This window comes from Lissotriton helveticus, chromosome 2_1 (assembly GCF_964261635.1).
Source record: "Lissotriton helveticus chromosome 2_1, aLisHel1.1, whole genome shotgun sequence".
Lineage (NCBI taxonomy): Eukaryota > Metazoa > Chordata > Amphibia > Caudata > Salamandridae > Lissotriton > Lissotriton helveticus.
The window spans coordinates 1943757092-1943776824 of record NC_136059.1 but is presented as its reverse complement, the minus strand read 5'-3'; the positions used below and the strand labels follow the sequence as shown (position 1 = coordinate 1943776824).

General features: G+C 48.5%; 1 protein-coding gene across 2 annotated transcripts in view; it reads right to left on the bottom strand.

The window, feature by feature from the left end:
* The window catches only part of ANAPC10 (anaphase promoting complex subunit 10), a 210212-nt gene that overhangs the window by 158822 nt on the left and 31657 nt on the right, over positions 1–19733 (bottom strand). The window lies entirely within an intron of this gene.

Genomic DNA, 19733 nt, shown 5'->3' with positions numbered 1-19733 from the left:
TGTGCCATTGTGGCTCTCCCTCTTCAGATCCTTCAACATAAAACCAATGAACCATACACAACCTGCATTCTGAAGGGAATAAGGTACTAATAGCATTACAATTTTGTAGCTATTCTCCTAATGCTTTTGCACACCTAAATCTTTGCTGCCTGCAACCTTATTTGTGTCAGGACTCTTGGGAGATGTATCGTCCAAGGTTGGCTTGCCAAGGGGCCGTATAAGGGGAAACCACCACTCGTCATCTGGAATCAAGAGCCTGATTTACATTTTGGCAGATGGGTCACTCTGATACAAAGTTGACGGATATCCCGTCTGCTGAAATATAAATCCCATTATATCCTAAGGGATTTAAACTTCGGCGGGCGGGATATCAGTCACCCGTTTGACAGAGTAACCCGTTCGTCGAGATCTAAATCAGGCCCAAAGTATTTTATAAATGTTGTACAAATCTGAGATATCCCTTTTAGTGTAGACCCTTTTAATATAAAATTCTATTGGGGGGTGTTCTTGGCCAAGCAAGATGGCCGATAACATGCTGTAAGCTGGAGCCCCCAGCACCTCATCAGAACCTTACACAATCATGGACACAGTTTGGGTGCCAAATGTATGTAGTGGCTATCCGTGACCTGTGACATGGAGGAGCAGCGACTGGACTTGTCCTGGTGGCACAGACGACGGATGGGATGGCCTTGAGTGGGGAGGAGCTCGATGTTGTGGAAAAAATGGCAGTTGTGGCCTTGAACCCTGCATGATGCCGTGAGAGACAAGATAACTGGAGCTCAGCTGAGCCACTGACTGAGGCTGTCAGCTGTGGAGCACGGGTTGCCTGGCCATGTGGAGGCAGTGAGTATCCTGTGAGGGAATGCCTGAGTCTGCAGTGGTGAGGAGAGAGGTGCCGCGGCCGGTGGAGAGCTAGCTGAGCGCGCAGCAGGAGGGACTAGTCCTCATGGAGGTTTCGCCTTGCACAGCACTTAGACCAACTGTGGATCGAACTCAAGGTGCGGGTGGTGCCCCCCCCCTCCCCCCTCCCCAGCCTCCCTATGGGCAAGGACACCACAGTTAAACTAGCTACAACAACTCACCATGTGAGAAGAAATTAGCTTTAAGTACTGCATAGACTGAGAAAGGGAAAATGCTGGTGGGGGTCGCCCCTTTCCCCTCAGCTTTCTTCTGCTGTTGCCATTGTATTCAATTGACAGTACAGGCTTCCCAGAAACATAAAAGTGCATTTATGAACTGTGTGAGACCCCTAGGCACCTGACCCACATGGAGATTGAGAACATCACAGGGCCAAGAATATCCTTCCATTCCCATTAATTGAATTGGTGACACGGCTTATAAGTATTTATTTTTTCAAGTGACACAATTTAATACCGCTACCATGGAACAGGAAAGACCATTGAGTTCTTTGCAACAGAAAAAAATTGGACCCTCACCAAAACACTGGGTAGACAGAGGCACCCAATGACAGTGGAGCACTCCCGGATGTGTCAAGTGACTCGAGGGTGGATGCGACGGATTCCTTGAGGAGCACGACGGTGGACCCTTTCACATATTCGGGCCACATTCCTGTCTTTCTGGATCCTTGACGGGCCAGTATAAAGATTTATTTTTGAAATTTTGTTTGAGAGCACATTTAACAGAGTGATTGTAACTACTGAAGGTTCTGATGAATGCCCTGGAACCGCGTGAGGGATCCGTAATTAGACAGAAACAGGTCGACCATGACCACCAAGGGTGTTGAATTTGTTAGAAAACCCAAGTCCTCTCTTTTAACCTACTCCTCTGGACCTACTTAATAAAAACATACAATCTCTGAATGCACTCTGTCCGTCACTGACTCTATATCCATTGCTCATCTGAAAACACCTCTGCTCCTCCCATTTTGGTAGTCGCAGCCCACACCACGGACCTCGCAGTCCGGGTGTGAGGAGGGCACCCAATGATGAAATATGTCACCCTTGGGTGAGTGAGGGTTCTTGTCCTAAAAAGGACTCCTTCCAAATACATTACTTTACCACCTCACACATCAACCTAAGAGCTCTGAAGCGATATTCCTGGAAGTAAGAAACTAGCGTCCAGCCCTTAGCATTCCACCGTACCGCATGTACTTAAATGTGAATTCAGTCAAAATTGGGTTCAGTACGTAACCGCCTAACCTGATCTCCGCGATCCCCAGTGTGTATATTATAAATTGGACCAATACACTGAAGGACCCCACCTTGGTGAAGGAGGCAAGAGAATAGGAGGTCATGGAGCTGCTGACTCCAGTTCACTGAAGCACAAACATTGGATGCGACAGAGGGGTCTCGGCACACACTGGGAAATAAAATGTATACCCTTGCAATTTAGGTCAAAAGTAAGTGAGAGAAGCTTGACCAATGAAAAGAAAGTGAACATATTGGAGACAGGTGTCGGGCGAGAAAAAAGTAGCCTGCATGCTGTCAGAATGGAATCACTCCTTGGAAAATAGACTTGAATATTTGCAGGGGAGCTTGCTGCCATAATTGAGATTAATATGTTTCCCAGAGCAGGTCTAGGGTAATGTACCAGAGCAATCCATTGAAAAATGGATCAGGGTCACCTTACACCATAGCAGACTCTTAATGGTATTTGTGGTCGAAAGGGACCACAGGGCCTTGGAACAGATGTATTACCCCAGCGCACAGCCAAAAGCACTAATTGTGAGGATCTTAAACTGTAAAGACAGAGGGCCTAATTATGAGTTTGGCCATCCGATGGACGGCCAAATCAAGGAGTGGTGTTGCTGATACTGCCGCACTGGCGGTCCTACTGCCGTATTAGGACGTTGGCGGTCAGACCGTCACAAGACCGCTGCTACTGCCGGGGATCCCTGATCCCTCAGCGGTCTTGCAGCAGTCTGAGGCCGCAATATGCTGAAGGTGCCCTGAGGCACCGCCAAGTATTACCAGTTTTCTCAACACAGTTTTCATTCTGGTGAGCCTGCCATGAAAAGTGTGGCAGTGAGGAAATTAAGGTGGCCCTACAGGGACCCCTGATACTTCTGGGCCTTTGGGTGCACACGGTGTGCCCCCCGTCTGTATGCACCCCCTGTTCCTGCACAGAATTAAAATGCACAACATTGTGCATTTCGGCCCTTGCAGGAACAGGCTTCGGTGCTTCCACAGCGGTGCCATTCTAAGGCACCACAGTGGGAACGCCCCTACAGGACCTCCTGACCTGTATTCCAGTCGAAATACGTCAGGAAGGCTGACAATGGGTTTGGCGGGCTTGGAGTGGGCCGATGTCATGGCAGCCCGCTCCAAGACTGCCAAACTCTTAATCAGGCCTAGAGATATTGTTGTCCAACATGTCAGATGCCAAGGAGATCTGACATTTGAAGACTGACAATCTGTATCTTCCTAGACTATACACAAAGAGTTAAATAATGAGAAGGTCCTTCTTTGAGGTAAAACAAAAGCTGAGAGCAATGAAAGTGAAATATGTGCTCCTCTTCCTTGGTGCAACTGATCTACAATGGAAAGTCGTACTTCTTCACGGAGACCTGGGAGTTCTGGTATTGACAGGACTTACGAACATGGCCTGGGACAGCTCCTGCGCCAACGACAGTTACTGGAAGTTTGAGCATATCTTATAGAGCAGATTCCAGTAGACAGCCCAGATCTCAATGCAATGGCGAAAGAATTGTGGTTCAGGACAATGGAACATTGGGAAAGAAAGGTCATAATATTCCAACAGTGGACAACTTGATTGTGGAACAACAACGTCATGAGTACTGCAGCACAGTGTGTGCGGAGTAACGGGAGAAGGAAGAGAGCTGGGGAGAGGGAGAGAGAATAAGTGAATACTGCATTATGAATAGTTGTGCCAGCATGAGTAACAGATATGGTAACTGAGTTCATATGAGATGGGGTGGCTGGAGTGATACTCGCATCAAGGCGTTGGATAATAACACTGGTAGACACCCTTGTTTATCCTTAGTGCCCCCAAGTTGGATAATACTTGCATTCTAGAACTATTTAGGTTAGAGTGGATGGAAGCCAAGTTAGGTTGTAAATACTCTCACCCTCAACTGAGGGCGATAAACCGGACAAGAACAGAGAGTCTGCTACACCACACCCACTTTGCGACCAGCAGCATCCCTGAGACATGAAAAGTACAAAAAAAGACTAGACTTTTAAAACATAGTTTGCAACCTTTGCAGATTTGCTGCATTTCATAATGAGGGTTTCAGTCTCAACCACACAGCCTGAAAATAGAGACCGCTATATAAGTAGGTTGGGGAGGGCTTACGTGTGTCCTTTACATGTATATAAAGCTGTTTGTGCACACTGAGAGAGAACTTTGCAATCTGTAACAGTGATGCTCTCATTAACCTGATCTGGATACTATGAACCTCTGAGTAAGTTTGTCTTCATTCGGGAAGGTGTGTCTACTGTGCTTCATATTATTATAAAATGCTACGCTAACAAATGATGGATGGAATGCTGAATAAATCATACATTCACCCCCAGTCAAGAGATCTGGCTGATGAGGGATGTTGCCCTGAAACTGGTCTAATACAGCCAGACAACTGGCCAACGCTCTATTGATCGAGATACAGCAGAGTGAGAGCCGGCTTAAAGCATCAGTACATGTCACTGTGTTCAAAAAGAAATTAGAAGAAATCAATAAAGACCATATGGAATACCAAGAGTACCTAACTCAATCGAAAGTCACTATACTGAAAAAAGTTATCCAGAAATTCAGCCGGGAAACAGTTTACCCGTATATCATAGATGAATATTATGAAAGACCACCACAACCACAGACAGGCAAGAAACAACACGTTACAGACCAACTCCACAAAATTGGACCTTTAGCTCTGGAGAAGAGAGAAGCTCAAGTAACAGCAGTAGCGATGGAAGCACTGGAGGCAAATACGCCAGACAACAACAGAACATCTGTCAACTCATGATGCATCCACCAGTGCCACAATTTGGATTCTGGCAATAACCATACTAGCCACCTGGCTTTGGCTTCCCACAAGGTCCACAGCCTTTTAGGTCTTGCCTGGCGTTGCAGCGCAAAGCACTGCACGCTGGGCGAGAGATATTGTGAGAGAGCAGATTTCAGAAGGGGACTTGAAGCCCGCCCATCATTTTCATTGGGTCGCGTCAGTGTTTATGCTAAACGCTGGCTTCCCATTGAAAATGATGCTTTTTGGCCACTGCCCTTTCTCCCTTTCGTCCGGCCCAACCGGACTGGCTCGTCTGCTTCACGGTTGTTGCGAAGCACTTTCTTATCTTTAAGGGGGCGGGGGGCATCTGTTTCTAATTAGCATGGCCTTAGCGCGGCCATGCTAATTAGAAACAGATGTCGCCCATCCCCCCCTCCCTCCAAAGATAAGAAAGTCTGCAGGCACTACCCTGCACACTGAGGTCTCCTCGCTTCAGCATCCCGTCCCCCCCTCCCTCGGAGCACACGTCCGCTCAGGGAGCCTCTCCTCGCTTTAGCCCCCCCCCACCTTCACTGCACGGCCCACACTGGCTTGTCTTTGAAAATGTTCTTTAAATGACTGTGTGTTGAGCTCTCGGGAAACTGACTAGCTGTACATTTTCTGTCATTCTCCCAAAAATGACCCCTAATGCGTGCTTTCAGCCTGGTGCTTATTTTAAGGGGGGTGAGCGCACGTGGGAGTAACCTGCCAATGTTATTTTCATGACAGTAAAGTCCCTTCCGTGCCGTCAGCACCCTGCCAGCAGCAGGAGAGCGCTCTGTGCGGGGCCGTGTGGTGTGCCGAATGCAGGGTCACACTGCATGGCCGTCCCATGGGGACAAATGGTGCAGTAGTATGTCAAAGGCAGTGTAACTGGAAGCCAGATGTGATGTGGTACCAATATGTGGGAAGATGGTCCACAAAAGCCCATTGTCCAGGGAAAATTTGTAGAAAGAATTTTCTGGCGTTGCTTTTTGCTTGTGGTTGTCTGCCTTTCGTTTTGTGTATACCGCGTCCTTGCACTTGGCGCTATACAGGCAATAAAACAATTTGACAAGTACATGGAAAAAAGCAAAAAGAAAAACACCCTGAGTATGGAGAGACTTGCATCAGGTGGGGGTGCGGAGTAAGCGTGTGGCGGAAGAGGTTTGAATACGCCTGTTAGTATAAGGTTACCAGTCGAGATGGGTGAGTCTGTCTTCCCAGTTTTACCCCAGCTTGGGATAGCGCCACAAGAGGGGTGGTAGTTATCCAACAGAAGGTGCTTTTGGTAGTGGCCCACTTCTCTATCTGCTCCGGGGTAATTTTATGTGTGAACACCAGTAGGTCAAAGGCCAAGATAACAGGCACAGATACGGAGAGGACCCGCGGGTGAGAGCCATAGCATGGACTTGATAAAACAAAAAATGAAATGAATATAATGGGAATAAAGCAATCGAGGAAGCATTCGAAGCGGCGCGCCTGACTCTAAAATGGCGGCCGCTTGGGACATTTAGTCCATCTTCTACTGTCAGCAGAAAGTCAACAATTAAGAGGCAGGAAAGGGAAAGGGGACCAACAAGTAGACAGAGAGAAAGGAGCCAACAACAGACTCTAATCTGAGGCAAGAAAGGGAAAGTGGACTAATCTAATGAGTGGAAAGAGAGAAAGTCCTCTGCCCATAGTAGAATTACCAAAACGGCGGACATCTTGTAATGTCTAGTTTTAAACCATAAGAGCACAAGGGCCAGTTAATAACTGCTATCTGGAATCACAACTACTAAGGGACCATAGAAGGAAATTACTTGGAAGAGAAATTTACATCTATCACTACCATAGAAGAAAAATAACGTGAAAAGATATTTATACCTATCACTATACAACATTAATATTGGAACAATTAAGAGTCAAACAGAGAAGAGTCACCATAAAACCTAGAACGTGGAGCAAACATGGGCGAAAGATAGCTAGAGGCTGTTGGCTCGAACGCCCAGAGCATAAAATATCCATCTAAGTTATCTAAAAACGGAGCCAAAAAGTTCAAACATAATACCCGGAGGAAAAACCCGGACACACTGTTCTCCGACCCATACTTTAATACAGATAAAGGCACTATAACTAATGACCTGATATTCTTCACTAATAAAACGGCTAAATGGCGCAATGCCTTCACAAGAATGCTCAACATAAAAGATATGAAAAACATCCCACATGGCACAAAAATAATGACCTCACCATCAAGAAGATGCAGAGCAGAACTATGCATCACCATATATAAAACTGGAATAGTGTTGATACAGGCAGCGAACAGCGAACTAGTGAAGTTCGACAAGGTATTCCCTACCGTAAAAGAATCACTAGAGGGCTTAAGACACCAACTACACCTGACCCCACCAGAATTCACTCCGGACAATATTACTATCAGAGACACCAATCGAACTGGAGGCTGCCAGGAACTAGCTACTAAATCGGGAGAGAAAATTGAAACAGGAGTGACAATATCGGAAAATGAGACAGAATGGATACAGAGGTCTACGAGTCATGAGAACAAAGAACAAGACCAGCTCCAAAGGGAAGAGTCGACACCGCTTCCAAATGACGAGCCTTCCCACGCAGAGCGTACTTTGGTCCCGAGTGAATCACTCAATGTCAATCGGGAAATAAATAAGGTAGAAGGTATCAACCTTTCTCTACCTTTCTCTAATACAGTACTAGAGCCATGTAGAACCTCACCCACAAAAACACTCCTAGCTTCACAAAACTTAGATAACACACTCGACATCTCAAGCAAAAACGGAACCGACAACCAAACAGTGGATATTAAGAAAATGACTGAGGCACTAAGAAAAGATCAAAAACAGAGAAAAGCAATATACAATCCCCGGACAGACAGGTTAATCATCCCTAAGAAATCACCCCGAAACCAGAAGGATATTAAAGATCTTCAGAAACTAGTTTGCAACATGACACAAGTCACAATTAGTACTCTACAAGCGATTGAAAAAATACTGGAATTGGCGGCAAGCACCCATACCAAGGTCACGCATATCCAAAATCTCGTACACTCCTCACAAAGAAAGAGCAACGAGATGGCCATGCCACTAGCGAATAGGCTCAACCGACCAAATAGGACGAAGGCCTTGTCGAAGGAGGAAGCCCTTGCCTTACTCCGAACATATGAATCATCAGACCGTGAGAAAGAGGAGAACATTAAAACAGTACCGATCGCTTCTAGTAGAACATCAAGTAAGAAGGATAGGAAACTCAACCATAACAATTTACAACAAGTCCAGCTAACATCCGAATACGAAAATCTGAACGGTAGTAACTCTGGGAAACAACTGACTTGCCTTCTACTTAATTGTCGATCGGCAACCAAACATGCGTCAGACATAGCAGACCTCATCATCAACAAGGAAATTGATCTGGCAATACTTACAGAAACGTGGCTATCGGAATCATCATCTCCAACCATGGATCTCTTAGTACCACCTCAATATAACATTGTGAGACTAGATAGACCAAAAAAGTCAGGAGGGGGAATAGCCTGCATTCACCGATCGGATATAGAGGTCAACCAAATTCAATCCGACCCTCTAGAATCTTGCGAATACTTAGGTCTTAATATAAGATCAGCAACCAATCAAAGATGCAATTTACATGCGTTTTACCACCCACCAGGAGAGAACGCAAAGTTCAGAGAGCAGTTAATGGAGATCATAACGGCCAACTCTAACACCGATGCCAATAACATATTCCTAGGAGATTTCAACCTACATTGGGATGATTGCAATGACAAACTAGTTAACACGCTTAAAGATTTCCTTGCCGAGCTAAACCTCAACCAAGCATGCACGCAACCCACACACTCTAAAGGAGCAACGCTAGACTGGATTATCTCGGGTAACAAAAATACATCAATCCTCTCAATAGCCCCGTGTGATTGGTCGGATCATTATGCAATAACATTCCTGATACCCATATTGAAAAAGGGCAAGACCGTTCAACCTGTCAAATTCAAAAAATGGATCCGAGACACAAGAGAGGCTAATATTGAGCTACTAGTAGAAAGTTGTGAGAGAGACTTAAAGCCACCTAGCAACCTGCAGAATGTAATTGAGCTGACAGATCACTATATAACTTCAGTCGGGAATATCGTCAACAACACCTTGCCATTAAAACTAAAAAGAATCACGGAGAAGATGAAAAATCCATGGTTTAATGGATCACTGAACGAAGACAGGCGCAAACTGAGAATGGCCGAAAATGGAGACAACACCCATCATCCCCTGAGCTGAAAGCCCTCAGAAAAATTAGAAACCAATATAACAAAAAGATCATCAACTCCAAAAAGGAATTTATAAGATCAGAATTGGATAATGCCAAAAACAGACCACGGAAACTCTTTGAAATCCTGAAGCAACAATCAAACAAACTAGCCAAAACCGCTCATGAAAACTCAAAAACATCTCTAAGCAGCGAGGAATTTTCAACATTTTTCACGAAGAAGGCCAAATCGCTTGAAACAGAGCTCATAAGCGCAGCGGTTAACCTTCCCATCCAACCACTGACTACGAGCGATCCCAACCTGTCAACAGTGTGTAGCAAGACAAAAAACAAGGCACATTGGGACACACTCGAACTATATGACCAGGACACGATCGCCAAAACGCTCTCGAAAATCAAACCTAACAACCACTACCACGATCCTCTACCTGCGAAATGCTTAAGAGAAATCAGCCATATTGTGGTGCCAATTTGGACCAAAATAATAAACGCATCATTATCACAAGGGATCCTCCCAGACTGCCTAAAAGCAGGTCAAAAAACCGACAGCGGATGCAACAGATCCGAATAACTTTCGCCCAGTGACCAACATCCCTTTATTGGCCAAACTAATTGAGAAATGCGTGCAGGGCCAACTGAGCCAACACATCACTAAGTTCTCCCTACTAGATGAATGCCAATCAGGATTCAGATCAGGGCATAGCACGGAAACAGCGATCCTCCATATTGTTGATGACGCGCTACAGGCCCTTGACCAAAATCAAGCATGCTTACTGATTCTCCTGGACCTGTCATCGGCATTTGACACAGTAAATCACGAAGCATTACTGACTAGGCTACAGGACAGGATGGGATTGTCTGGAAATGTGCTGAAATGGTTCGACTCTTTCCTACGGAACAGAACACAACGATTCCTGGTCAACCAATCAATTTCACCACCATGCCCTAACTCAATCGGAGTCCCACAAGGATCTACACTATCCCCTGACCTGTTTAACGTGTATGTCGAACCTCTTACAGAAATTCTCAGAAATTCACAGATATCCTATCATATGTATGCGGATGACACGCAAATATATATAAAGATCGCCTCCCTTGAAGACATTGAACTAATGAATGAAACATTAAAAATGGCATTGCAATGGTTAACTACCAATCATCTGAAGCTAAATGCTCACAAAATAGAGTAAATATGGAAATAAAGGAATGGACCAAGTTGGTGACTGCGCTCAACTGCACTCCGACTCTTGTCAACTCAGCTAAGTCGCTAGGAATCACTTTAGACGAGAATCTCGACATGAAAGCTCACATTAATTCAATGGCTAAAAGCGTCCGCTTTCACCTGAACTACCTAAGAAAATTGAAACCATTCATCTCAGAGGCAGATCTTAAACTGGCAATCCAATCTTTAGTTATCTCTAGGATTGAATATGGTTGCACCACCTTAGCGGGCTTACCAAAAACATCCACAGCACCACTAAAAGCTTGCCTCAACGCAGCGGCGAGACTCATCTCTGGATCAAGGAAATTTGACCACATATCTCCTCACCTGAAAGCATTAAACTGGCTACCCTATGAGGCCAGAATTCAACTAAAGATAGCATGTATCACCCATAAAGCGCTCCACTACAATACTCCTGGATACCTATCCAAGAAAATTGAGCTGTCAGGAGGCAACAGACCAGCTAGGAGTGCCAAGGAGTTGGTGCTGTGGCCAGCCATCTTCCGAAAGAAAAAAAACTTATGACAGAGCGTTCTCAGGAGCTGCCCCCAGAATCTGGAACTCACTCCCTCCAAGCATTAGGAAGACTCATAATACTGCAACATTTAAGCGAGAAGTGAAGAGCTTCTTGATGAGTAAATACCTTACATAGGGAAGTTTTATGGAACATTATTGTGATCTAATGCTGCCCTAAAACAGAACATTTACGTCATCAGAAAGGGAAGGCTCGACGTGAATAAGATGAAAGATAAATGATGGTACGAGACTGACGCCACTCTTGTGATTAAGCTGTATACTAACTGCTACCTCATGTCAATGTGAACTCATATATTTATCTCACATCCTGAACCCATATAACCTCCTACCTCATATATGTTGGCGTAAATGGCAAATTATATAAATTCAGCCTTACAGTACCTCTTAATGTAAAGGACTCACTCGAATGGAATGTAGATATATAAGCACCCCCCTAAAGCCATATAATTATCTACCTCATATCTATATGTTGTTTAATGGTTACTATTCTTGTTAATCTTTATCCTACTTCTATGTAAAGCGCTCTGATACCCACGGGTCTTGTTCGCGCTATACAAAACTTTATAATAAATAAATAAATAAATAAATGTTGTTTCTTTTTTTGCTCCTGCTCTGACCCCGCGCTCATGCGCAGGATCACAGTTTGCATGGTTTATTTCAAAGCTTGTGCAACTTTTTTCTCTGAGAATATGTTTTCATAAAACGCGCGCTGACACAGTAAATGCGTACTGACACAGTTGTTTGTCCTTGCGCTGGGGCACCTCTCTGCCCGGTGCTGAGAGGTGGGTTCCTTCCCTTCTTATGTTGCTGTAGGCCTGTAGATACCTAAACATGTGTTACATAAGTGCGCCTCTGTGTAGTGCGAGGAAGAATGGCGCTTGCTTGCCATAGTCATCTAGTGACCATATATGTGCCTTTCTGTGCAGTGTGGGCTGTTGGCCTAATAAGTATTGCCAAAGTAAGCATGGAATGCATATATTACAGCATGCCCTTCCACCTGTGGTTGTGTTAGTGTGCGCACCAAGCCACAGGCTATGTTTTGCCTCTTTTGCTAAACTTCATGGACATGTTGCATTGTGTCAACCTTTAGAAACAGGACCACGTGACTCTGCATTGAGAGCTCCCATTGGAAGAGAACAGAGCAAAGAAATTAGTCACAATTTTATATTTAATAAAATACATACATTACATTGAAAATAAATAAAACCATTGTATATTAAGTAGCAAATATTGACAATATCAGTCTTACACAACATCAGATATGGGAGCGACCCTTGACCTTGCTGGAAGGTCGCTCCTCCACCACACAGCTCCGCCTGTGTGTCCTGACCCTGCCCCAGCTGCCGCTGCTGTAGAAGTTGAGGCCCTCCTCCACCCGCAGGCTACCAACTGCGCCTCATCCCTGGTGGCCAGTGGTAGGCCTTAGGTTTGTATCACTGTCGCTGTCTGTCTGTCTTCCCTGTACTGCCCATACTGTCTTCTGGTGTCTGTGTCCGCTGTTGCCTGTCTACCCCCTGTGCCTACATTCTTATCTGTGCCTGTTTTCTATCCTTCTGCTCCCCTGATTGCACTAGTTTTTCCTTGCCTTCTGCCCCCCTGACTGTGCCTGTTCTCTTGCCTTCCGCTCCCCTGATTGCACTTATTTCTCTTGCCTTCTGCTCCCCTGATTGCACTCGTTTTTCTTGCCTTCTGCTCCCGATTGCACTTGTTTTTCTTGCCTTCTGCTCCCTTGATTGTACTCGTTTTCTTGCCTTTTGCCTTCTGCTCCCCTGATTGCACTCGTTTTTCTGGCCTTCTGCTCCCCTGATAGTACTCATTTTTTTTGCCTCTGCCCCCCGATTGTGCCGGTTTTCTTGCCTCTGCCCCCCTGATTGTGCCGGTTTTTTCTTGCCTCTGACCCCTTGATTGTGCTCGTTCTCTTGCCTTCTGTTCCCCCTCGCTGCCCCTGATTGTGCCCTCGCCGCTCCCGCCGCTACGTCCCCTGCGGCCCGCCCCCTCACTGCCCATTCACTGCCCCTGCCTCCCGCCTCCCGCCTCCCAGCTGCTACTCCCTCCCACCTCTCCATATAGGCCGGCCGCTGCACGGTGAGGAGAGCGACCCTTGACCTTGCTGATAGGTCGCTCCACCACCACACAGCTCCGCCTGGGTGTCCTGACCCTACCCCAGCTGCTGCTGCTGTAGAAGTTGAGGCCCTCCGCCACCCGCAGGCTACCACCTGCGCCTCATCCCTGGTGGCCAGTGGTAGGCCTTAGGTTTGTATCACTGTCGCTGTCTGTCTGTCTGTCTTCCCTGTACTGCCCATACTGTCTTCTGATGTCTGTGTTCGCTGTTGCCTTTCTACCCCTTGTGCCTACATTCTTATCTGTGCCCGTTTTCTTGCCTTCTGCTCCCCTGACTGTGCCTGTTCTCTTGCCTTCTGCTCCCCTGATTGTACTCGTTTTTCTTGCCTTCTGCTCCCCTGATTGCACTTGTTTCTCTTGCCTTTTGCCTTCTGCTCCCCTGATTGCACTCGTTTTTCTTGCCTTCTGCTCCCCTGATTGCACTCGTTAGGTCTCAACCTCTGCCAATGCGCTTGCGCATTGCAGATGTCGAGACATTTAGAGGAGGATCAGGAAAGCTGATCAAGAGGCTTTGGCAAGCGGATTACGCAGAGTGCATGTGCCCGTGCACGCGCTTGCCCTTTGCTCCCCGAGCTGCATCGCATCATCGCATCAGACCTGCCACAGCAAAGCCGAGAGCTTCACACTTCAAAGGAATGCTCTCCCCCGCCCCCCTCTGCGCAATGCCTCGCTCCCATTTGCTCCCCGTCTCTTCGTGCTTACTGCAATGCGTGTCCCCCATATCGCTGTTTTTGACGCTTCCGACTTCAAAGGCTAACGCTCCCCCGCAGCCCCCCTCCCCCGCCACAGCAATGCCGAGGGCTTGTTATTTGTTGCTTTCGTCCTCCCACATTTCGAGCACAAATGCATTGTTTCCCTTCCCCCACCCTTTCAGAGTGCATCAAGTTAGGCAGCAAGATGCCCGGGCACCCACTCCGCCTCAGATCAATTTCACAGTGCTCAGTCGCCCGCTGGGATGCTTACTGGCGGATGTGGGCTCTAATCTCCTACAGCACAGACATCGCCAAGGGGCATCAGGGAGCGTATGTAAAAAAAATTTTTTTATAACAGTTGCAAGTACAAATAGTACAAACACAACATTTCCCTTCCGTCGCTGTTTCTTTTTAATTTTGTCTTTTCCGCTCCACGTTAGGAGCCCTCCTCCCACCCTCCAAGCACAAATGCAGCTCTGGGGATCTCAGCACACATGTACATGCTGATGTGGTACTGCTACAGCTGTATTACACTACGTTCTCCTCACCCTCCACTCTTGGCAGAGCTGCGCCTCGTGTGTAACAAGTGGTGTGTGTGCATCACAGGCAGAGCGAACCCAAGGGACAGCGACTTTAATTAAAGACCTCCCGTAATCAATCTCATCCGTAGACAAGCTTCTCCAGTCTTGGTGTCTATGCGCATCGCTGTTAGTCACTGTGTCTGTTTAAATTTGTCTGTCAGTGCGCACTGGCTTTTACTTGTATTGTCTGCTGTGTGCTCAATGTATATCTCTGTGTCTCTGGGTCCGTTTGCAGCGGCATTTCTCTGTCACTCACACTTACACATAGCTGTTTGCCCATGTGTTGTGCGTGTCTCCATGTGCCTCTTTGTTTCCTTTTCACGTCTAGAAAATTGTCTGTTTATTGTGTCTGCTTCCGTGAGTCACACCTTCACACTGATTACCTGTCTTCATCTGTGTGTGTGTTAATCTCTTTGAGGATCTATCTTGTGCCGGCGGTGTGTCTGTCAACCCACGGGCTCATCTGTTCATTCATGTGTGCATCTTGGCGCGATCAACAAATCAAGAGTGCTCTGCCGTAGCCTCAGGCTCACAGAATGAGCCGTGTTTACAGAATGTTGATCATTGTAACCACCCCCTGAATTACACACAGCAGGAATTAACACATCTCTGCAAGGACGCGCAACATCCTGTGATTCTGGGCAAATCACTTAATCTCCCTGTGCCTAATAAAAATGTATGTGCCTCATTTAACGTTGCTTGTGTTAAGAGCGTTGATACCCTTGGGTCAAGTTTGCGCTATATAAAACTCCTTAAAAAAAAAAGAAATTACATGAGACCTGTCCCGGTGTGTGCATTATCATACAGTTAAAGTATAGAAGAAACTTGCACCTGTCCGTCTTCCCGTCTTGATTTCCGTACACCTTCTTCATTCAGCTTCATACCCCTTTTATATCTATTCTTCAGTCTCTCTGTTCCCCTGACCTCTCTGTATGCCCTTCTGTTTGCACCCCTAATATGTACTCACAAATATTACGCCTTTTCTCCCCTATCACCAGTCCAATCTGAAGGAACTACAAATACTAGAATCCTTGTTTCCCGTCTCACTGCTCTTTCTCCCCTTTCTTTCCTCCGTTTTCCGTCCTGGGCACCGCCGACAGCTGGGCACAGCTGCCAGACATGTTTCCACCGAGGCACAGGAGAGATAGCCACACCTAAGCCCTCTCTCAACACCTCGGGCTGTTACCTACCTGTGTGCAGTTGGACACAAGCCTCACCACCGAGCCCGGGTATGAGGGTGGTCATACTTGCCTCCCAGCACCCGCCTTGCCTTTCATCACCTTCTCTGAGGCTACAGTTCCGTTTCCGGTCTCGTGGGCTTTGAGGTGGTTACATCACTCAGGGACATCACCACATCACTCAGGGGCACCACCACATCACTCAGGGGCACCACCACATCACTCAGGGGCACCACCACATCACTCAGGGGCACCACCACATCACTCAGGGGCACCACCACATCACTCAGGGGCACCACCACATCACTCAGGGGCACCACCACATCACTCAGGGGCACCACCACATCACTCAGGGGCACCACTCAGGGGAACCACCACATCACTCAGGGACACCACCACAACACTCGGGGACACCACCACAACACTCGGGGACACCACCACATCACTCTGGGACACCACCACATCACTCTGGGACACCACCACATCACTCGGGGACACCACCACATCACTCGGGGACACCACCACATCACTCGGGGACACCACCACATCACTCGGGGACACCACCACATCACTCGGGGACACCACCACATCATTCGGGGGCACCACCACATCACTCGGGGGCACCACCACATCACTCAGAGGAACCACCACATCACTCAGAGGAACCACCACATCACTCAGGGGCACCACCACATCACTCAGGGGCACCACTCAGGGGAACCACCACATCACTCCGGGACACCACCACATCACTTGGGGACACCACCACATCAGTCGGGGACACCACCACATCAGTCGGGGGCACCACCACATCAGTCGGGGGCACCACCACATCCCTCAGGGGCACCACCACATCACTCAGGGCCACCACCACATCACTCGGGGACACCACCACATCACTCGGGGACACCACCACATCACTCGGGGACACCACCACATCATCACTCAGCACCACAACAGCACTGTCCTTGCTTGCTACCAATAAGCATTGCCATAGCCAATAGGACTCGCATTAGAATAGTGTAAGCTATTGGCTTTGTGAATAACAATGCTATTCATTTTTATATTTTCAAAGCCAACACATATTAAAAAAAATTGTAATTTACAATACCAATAGCTCACACTTTCCTAATGCGAGACCTATTGCATTGCAAATGCTTGTTTTTCTTGCCTTCTGCTCCCCTGATTGTACTCGTTTTCTTGCCTTTTGCCTTCTGCTCCCCTGATTGCACTTTTTTTTCTTGCCTTCTGCTCCCCTGATTGTACTCGTTTTCTTGCCTTTTGCCTTCTGCTCCCCTGATTGCACTTTTTTTTCTTGCCTCTGCCCCCCGATTGTGCCGGTTTTCTTGCCTCTGCCCCCATGATTGTGCCGTTTTTCTCTTGCCTCTGCCCCCCTGATTGTGCTCGTTCTCTTGCCTTCTGTTCCCCCTCGCTGCCCCTGATTGTGCCCTCGCCGCTCCCGCCGCTGCGTCCCCGCCCTCTCACTGCCCATTCGCTGCCCCTGCCTCCCGCCTCCCAGCTGCTCCTCCCTCCCACCACTCCATATAGGCCGGCGCTGCACGGTGAGGAGAGCGACCCTTGACCTTGCTGGTAGGTCGCTCCCCCACCACACAGCTCTGCCTGTGTGTCCTGACCCTGCCCCAGCTGCCGCTGCTGTAGAAGTTGAGGCCCTCCTCCACCCGTAGGCTACCACCTGTGCCTCATCCATGGTGGCCAGTGGTAGGCCTTAGGTTTGTATCACTGTCGCTGTCTGTCTGTCTTCCCTGTACTGCCCATACTGTCTTCTGGTTTCTGTGACCGCTGTTGCCTGTCTACCCCCTGTGCCTACATTCTTATCTGTGCCCGTTTTCTTGCCCTCTGCTCCCCCGATTGTGCCCGACCCCAGGTCTCTCCCCCCCCCTCGCTGCAGCTCAGCTCCACCAGAGCCTTGCACCCTCGGTCTCTGCTGCCCATTCCTGGGCACTGTCTTTCCTCGCCCCCCGTGGCCCTGATCACCATTCCCGCCGCTACTGCCCCTGCGGCACCGCATCCCGCGCCCATTCGTTAACTCCTGCCTCCTGCCTCCCGCCTCCCATCTGCTCATCCCTCCCACCTCCCCTTAAAATGATGGCAGCTGCACGGCCGCGCCGCTGGCGCGCCGAAGGTGCGCCTAAGGCAAGCCCGTCTGCGCCTGTACTGGACCCCGCGAACGCCATGACACCAGACTCCACTACGATGCCAGCAGCCTCCACGCACTCAACGCCGGCCCAAACCACACCTGCTTCCAGGCCACCCCAAAACGGACCCACGGACCCTTCTCCTGCCGCATCTTCAGCTTCACCTGCGACAGAACCACCAAATCTCCAAGGACTGGACCCAACCACCTCCACTGCATACTCCTCAACACCAACTCCGCACGCAAACACGCCGTCGAGCTCTGGGATCTGCTGGATACCTCCGCCCCAGACGTTGCCTTCCTGACCGAGACCTGGTGGAACGACTCCTCAGCACCCGACATAGCCAAAGCCGGCCCAGACGGCTACAAGATCACCTGCAGGGATCGCGCCAACGGAACCGGAGGAGGAATAGCCATCGTCCACAAGTCCACCCTCAAGGTTGCCACCCACGCAGACGACACCCTCAACACCGCCGAACACCTACAATTCCGGATCCACACAGACCTGAACACCACCCTCAACGGAACACTCATCTACAGACCCCCCGGACCCAGTTCAGCGACTCCATCGCAGACCTCGCCAGCACTCATTTCCACGGACTACATCCTCCTCGGGGACCTGAACTTCCACCTCGAGAACGACAATGACGCTAACTCCGCCACCCTGATTGACAACCTAGCCAACCTCAGCCTCAGACAACTCATCACCGCACCCACCCACGCCGCCGGCCACACGCTGGACCCAGTCTTCTCCACAAGCACCCACGTCGCCTTCGACCACACCACCGAACCGACCACCACTGCATCCATTTCACCTTCAAGAAACCTACCACGCGCCACTGCACCCAAAAGCTGCCTCGACGCTGCTGAGGCAAAGTCACTGAAGACCAGCTGATCACCACCCTCGCACAGAACCCACCCACCGACCCCACCAACCCAGACACCGCAGCCCGCAACCTCAGACAGTGGATCGACGACTGCGCCAACACCCTCGCCCCGCTCAAGAAACCCTCCAACAGCCATGCCAGCAAGAGAGCCACCTGGTTCACCGACGAACCCAGACCTTAAAACACGCATGCCGGAAACTGGAGAAAATATGGCTCCACGAACGCACACCGGACAACCACAAAGCCCACAAGGACGCCACCCGCAGACATCACCACCTCATCAGACTAGCCAAGAAATCCTCTCTGTCTCCCTTCCCACCTAGGAGTCTCAGGTCTCAAGTGGCAATCTACCCATCTCAAATACCTGGGGATATGGTTTTGTAGAGACCTCACAGATACAATACCTTTTAACGATCTAACACCATAACCAAGTTCAGGGACCTCTTAAATGCCTGGTTTCCCAAATTCATCACCTGGTGGGGCAGACTCAAAATGATGATCACTCCGATAGTTAATGTCCTATCTTCCATGCTTCCTATGAAACTTTCTTTCTCCTTCTTCCATAAATTGAATAAGATCACCTCAACGTTCCTTTGGAATGATAGGAGAGCTAGGATCTCCTACAAATCACTGCGGAGGTCTGCACCATTAGGGGGGGGGGTCATTTTCCTCATTGGAACCCTTATCAAACAGCCGTTCTTGCAGTTCAAGGGTGTTCCTGGTTTCTCTCAGACTTGCATAACACTCCTCCATGGCTACACATTGAACGTGATCTCTGCTCCCCCTTTGACGTATCCTCTTTTTTCACAATGTCAAAATTTGTCATACCGCACTCTCATCGCATTCTTGCTGATACAGCATAAGCTTTACGAGTACTAGACAAACGACTCCAAGTACCCATTGATACCTTCAGATGGGCGTCCCTGTGGCTTAATCCTAAACTCAATACTAATATTGACCATAGGCCTGTGCATATGTGGGCCTCTAAGGGAATCAGAGTAATAAAAGACCTATTAGATACCACCCGTGACCAATGTTCCCCCTAACCTGCGCGCTTGTGCACGCGCGCACTGAAGTCTTCCCGTGCGCGCAGTGTCTCATAATCAGCGCGCACACACCACTTCCCACTAGGGC